Source organism: Rhineura floridana, chromosome 3 (assembly GCF_030035675.1).
Source record: "Rhineura floridana isolate rRhiFlo1 chromosome 3, rRhiFlo1.hap2, whole genome shotgun sequence".
Classification (NCBI taxonomy): Eukaryota; Metazoa; Chordata; class Lepidosauria; order Squamata; family Rhineuridae; genus Rhineura; species Rhineura floridana.
In genome coordinates, this window is record NC_084482.1 from 173,472,567 (window position 1) to 173,478,610 (window position 6,044).

Below are 6,044 nucleotides of genomic sequence, written 5' to 3' on the forward strand. Positions count from 1 at the left end.
CTAAAGATGCCATATCCACTTTTGTTCTAAGAATGCCTTGTACCAGGTTCCTGGGTTTTCACCAACCTCCCCCACCCACCTTCCTCCCACTCCTAACTTTTATTTCCCTCTCTCCTCTATTCTCTCATTATTAACATTCAGTTGGAATTTTAAAACATTTCTGTCTACTCAGGGAGCTGATGGCTGAAATATACTGTTCCTGGAAACCTTGAAATTATTTCTCTGTGAGGTTATTTGATTGTTTTAAACAGTTTGAAAATAGATATAGGTATACTCCCTCAAACAATGCCATCTTTTCTTCCTTGCGGGCCCTAATGTCAGGAACTGTGTCCCAAAGCATCTGTGTGGTACCATCTGTCTTTCTTCCTATAGACGCCTTCTCAAGCCACCTCTTCTATGAAGCCTTTGGTACAACCCCTTAGTCGAGGTCGGGGGAGCACCAGGTTGGTGGAGTTGGTGTCCTGCAACTGCTCCCACATCCTACTGTATCTTAAGTCACATAAGTGAGTTGTATTCAACTAAGTGGCACTCAAAGAAGACCTGTTGAAATGAATGAACCTAAGTTTGTCATGTCTATTAACTTCAGTGGGTCTACTCTGAGAAGGAGGAGCATTGAATTCACTCAGTGTAACTAAAACAAACCCATCTCCTTCCCCTGTTAACCCTTGCCTCTGAGCACCTCCCCTTCCTCTGTTGATGCCCCTGTATTGAATGTTAGATTGTAAGCTTCCCAGGGCAGGGACCTGTCCTCCTAGACACTGTGAAGCACCATGCACACACTTATTATTATATACCTAACTACTAATAAAAAGTGTATGGATACCCATTCAGTAACCCAGTGGAGATTCCACATTCTCACATGGAGAAGTTCCCATGTAGTCAGATATTTGGAACCTCAAGTACCATGGATGTTGCTGCAGCTGAAGTTGATGGGTTCTTAGCAAATATCATGTGTAATTAGAAATATGTCCAGCAGAGAACAAAGCAGCCATATTATTTACCTTGCAGGTTGTATTAGGCAAGCAGCTGCCTCTCATCTGAGATCCTCCATATGTAAAACTAGGAACTGAAAACCCTGGTGGTTGCATGGGGAAGTGCTTTGCACATTAAATGTTTTTTATGACATTTATTACTCTTACCATATATAGAGTGAGAAATGCCAGATGTCCAAGCTGGATTTAGAAAGGGAAGAGGTACCAGAGATCATATCGAAAACACGTTTGATAATGGAGTGAACCAAGGAATTTCAGGAGAAAATCACCCTGTGCTTTATAGATTACAGCAAAGCCTTTGATTGTGTACATCATGAAAAACTATGGAATACTTTAAAAGAAATGGGAGTGCCACAGCATCTGATTGTCCTGATGTGCAACCTGTACTCTGGACAAGAGGCTACTGTAAGGACAGAATATGGAGAAACCGACTGGTTCCCAGTCAGAAAGGGTGTGAGACAGGGGTGTATTTTATCACCCTACTTGTTTAATCTATACGCAGAACATATCATACGGAAAGTGGGATTGGACCAAGATGAAGGAGGTGTGAAAACTGGAGGGAGAAATATAAATAATTTAAAATATCCAGGTGATACCATACTCTTAGCAGAAACCAGTAATGATTTGAAATGAATGCTGATGAAAGTTAAAGAGGAAAGCACAAAAACTGGACTACAGCTGAACGTCAAGAACACTAAAGTAATGACAACAGAAGATTTATGTAGCTTTAAAGTTGACAATGAGGGCATTGAACTTGTATCAACACCTTGGCAGAGTCATTAACCAAAATGGAGACAATAGTCAAGAAATCAGAAGAAAGATGGACTGGGGAGGGTAGCTATGAGAGAACTAGAAAAGGTCCTCAAATGCAAAGATGTATCACTGAACACTAAAGTCAGGATCATTCAGACTATGGTATTCCCAATCTCTATGTATGGATGTGAAAGCTGGACAGAGAAAAAAGCGGATAAGAGAAAAATCAACTCCTTTGATATGTGGTGTTGGAGGGTAAGGGCAATACCCCCTTCTATTTTTTTTAACCAATCTAGAGAAGACTCATAGTGGGAAAGGTGTATGTCATATGTGTAATTCCTGAACAGGGTGAGAGCCTGTGCAGTGAACTGAATGATAGGAGAAAGTTGCCAGATGCCTTCAGAGTGAGATTCTGCAGCTGGCAGCAGACTGGCCTTCCTAGGGTGTGAGACAGGGGGGGTAGATATGCCCTGTGTGAAAGATATTGAGTGGGTCTGACAATTCTCTCAGAAGCCTACTGAGATAACTGGTTCAAGTAGATTTTGTTTGTGGGCTTTTCTTGTGTCCATATCAGCTGTTTAGGAGGAGTCTTAGTAAGGAGGAACATGGGTGATGCCACCCCAATCTCAGTGATTATGGGTAGAGGAAGGTATAGGCATGGGGAGGTGGTAAGCTACCATAGAAGATGAGGGCAAGGCTATCTACGTCTTGTTCCTCACTCTCATTCCTCCCATGGGTGGGTTCCTCGTTGCTCATCTGCTCTGCCCACTGGCATAGGTGCTGTTGCTTAAAAGCAGGCGGGAGCACTTTAAACATAATATGTGAAAACACCACATAATTCCTCTGTCCTTAACTTTAACAAAACCACAAAATGTTCTGGTGGATACAAGGTTCTTTGGCATAGAAAAATATGACTTTGTATGTTTGCATGAGCATAAGGAGATATGAGGCACCTCCATTTTAAGGCTTTGAAGAACACTTAATTTTCCTTTACCTCTACATACATTAAACAATTTCCTTATTTCTAAGTTTGACAGAAATATCTGTGGGCTATAGGTACGTTCTTAAACCACAAAGTTTTTTGCCTATTAGTGAATTTCTCTGCTTTTTAATTTGGGAGGTAAGAAATGGGATCCTGTGCAAGTTTGCTGAGAATGGATTGATCATTTGCATGCTTATTGAGTTCAGAGGGATTTACTCCCCTGCAATCATGCTTAGGATAGGTGAAACTAACCACAGGGGATGGGGAGGAGATGAGGGGGATGGGAGCAGGCAGGAGGGGGAGGACAGATTTGATCATTTGCAAGTTTATTGAGTTCAGTGGGATTTAGTCCTGTGCAATCATGCTTAGGATAGGTAAAACTGACAATGGGGAGGGAAGCCTGGAGTGGGCCGGGGAGGAGGAAGAAGGAAGAGGGGAGGGGAGGGGAGGAAGAAGGGAGGAGGAAGGGAAAGGAAAGGCAGCTCTGATCATTTGCATGCTTATTGGGTTCAGTTGCATTTACTCCCATGCAATCCTGACTAAGGTAGGTAAAACTGACCATGGGGGAGGGGAGAGTAGAGGGAAAGAGGAAGGGGGGAGAGGAGAGAGGAGAGCAGAAGAAGGGGAGGGGGAAGGAGGGGATTGGGAGGGGTGAAGGAAGGAGGAGGGAAGGTGCAAAAGGGAGGTGATGGGAGGAAGGAGGAGGGAAGTTTAATGGGATTTACTCCCATGCAATCATGCTTGAAAATGAAATGGACTGTCTTTCAAGTCGATCCCAAGTGGTATTCAGAGGTGATTTACCATTGCCTTCCTCTGAGGCTGAGAGGCAGTGACTGGTGCAAGATCACCCCGTGAGCTTCATGGCTATGTGAGGATTCAAACCCTGGTCTCCCAGGTCGTAGTCCTAGGATAGGTAATACTGACCATGAGGGAGGAAGTGGAGGGAGGAGGGGAGGGGAAGGAGGAGGGAGGGGTAGGAGCAGATTGGAAGGGGATGGGGGGAGAAAGGGAGGTGTGAAGGAAGGGGGAGGGAATGGGCAAGAGGGAGGGGATAGGAGGGAGGAGGCAGAGAGGGCAGATTTGATCGTTTGCATGCTTTATGAGTTCAGTGGGATTTACTCCTGTACAATGATGCCTAGGATAGGTGAAACTGACCTGGGGGAGGGGTAGAGAGGAGAGGAGGAGGGAAGGAAGGGGAGGGAAGGAGGGGGGAGGGAGGAGAGATTAGATGGGTGGGTACTAGGCAGAGGGGAAGCCCCTTTCCTTTCCAAAAGGAAAACATTGTGAACGGTATCATTGCTTTTCAGTGTTTCCCCCACCTTTTTTCCCCTACAGCAGGCACATGTAGCCTCCCACCCAAATTTAAACCAAATCTGTCCCTGGCCACATCTACACCAGACCTTTATGTCCTTTTAGATAGTTGTGGCTTCTCCCAAAGAATCCTGGGAAGTGTAGTCAGTGAAGGGTTCTAAGAGTTGCTAGGAGATGATCTCACAGAGCTTTAATCAGAGTGGCTGCCTGTTAAATGACTCTGGCCAATGGAGCTCTGTGAGGGGAATAGGAATCTCCTCTCAGCACCCTTCACAAACTACACTTCCCAGGATTCTTTGGGGGAAGCCATGACTGTCTCAAGTGAAATCAAAGTCTGGTGTGGGTGTGGCCCTCTGATTAGCCAAGCCAAGCAGCTGTGAGTCTGGCTTTTAGAACACTGACAGCTGTTTCTTACTGAGCATGCCCGACACTATCATTCAGTTCAATGCAAAATTTCTTAAATTAATTAAAAATCAGCCAGGCATTTTTCTAACTTTTAAACTGCAGAAAATGAAGGCCAGAGTATGGGGCAAGGCCAGTAATAGGATTACAGGTACTTTGTGAACACGGCTGATTTTTAATGAATTTCAACAGATTATGAGAACTCTGACAGAAAGAAGTCCAAAAGGGGTCTGATTTTTCTCTCTCTCTTTTTACACTTTGAACTCTCGATTCTCTCTGACTGTTTTGTGTATCACCATGAAAATTGAGAGGGAAAGCAAGCATTTCTGAGTTCAGGACTATAAGTTTTGTAAGGTTTTGTTTTGAAATGAGCTTATGGGACGCATCAAAATGGCATGGGGGTATTTTCAATTTAACATTGCGGAATGCAAAAACACTGTACTGAAAGATATTTGTGATGAGAAATCCAGTGCATTTATAACTAAAATTAATTCAGGGCTGATGGTGCTAAAGTGCAGAGGGGTAAGGGGCACATGACCAAAATGCTTTGCTGCCATGTGGAATCCAAATACAGCTGTAGTTTTGTACAACTTGAAACGTATTCATCAAGACATATGCCAGTAAGTAAAGCCTTGCTATGCTTTCAGAGCCAAGCACAGGTAAATCCTGTGCCCCCATCCCCCGCCATGGACATTCAGTCTAACATGTGCTGAGTATTAACAGAAAGATACAAGTTTTGGCAACTTTCCATGTAGCAATCAGATGGCTAATGCTTAATCCCCATTAACGTCAGCCCTGTAGCATCTGAACATTAAAATGAGTTAAGTGTAAGTTGGTTAGGATTTATTTTGAAGGCCTCCAGAAAGTCAGGCCTGTATACAGTCTGGCAGAAAAGTCACAAATGAGGCACAGTTATGGCTCACCGTGTCTCTACATGGATAGGATATTTCATAGCTGCTATGAGGAGTACGTTTTTCTTAGTGCTATGTGACCTACTCCTATTGAACTTCAACTCCTTGAATTCACAAAAACTGCCACCTTTCAGCCCAGTCCTATTACCTACAGGCTCAATTGGTAGAACACTAAATATTGTGGGGGTCACCAACATGGCACCTCTGGGTGCAATGGTGCTCTTGAGAACTTCCTCTGGTGCCCGCAAAGCCTCTGAGCTCACCCCTCCATTCACTGCCCCCTTCTTCATCATAAGGTGGCTGGTGTGATTACTTTCTTCACACACACCCGAAAAGCACATCGAGCTAAAGAAGGAAGTTGGAAGAGGAATACTCTTTCCCACTTCCTTTTTTAACTTTGTTTTTTTAAGGCTGTACTCCAGATTTGGCCCACAAATAGATATGGGACCAGATCTGGAGTGGGGCAGCCAGTCCCCAGGTAAGTCCAGGTTGGGTCAGCCCAAGGTTTATTCTAACCTTTTTTCCTACTGCACAAGCAGTGAGCACACTGCCTAACACCAAACTAGTTAAGTAATTAGTCTGATATTATACTATTAATATAAGGTTACGATTTTAAAGGAACCAATATTTAAGTTTGTTTTTTATTTCTTTTTGTCTTTTCTCATCTACTTATTTTTCTATAAACTACCTAGC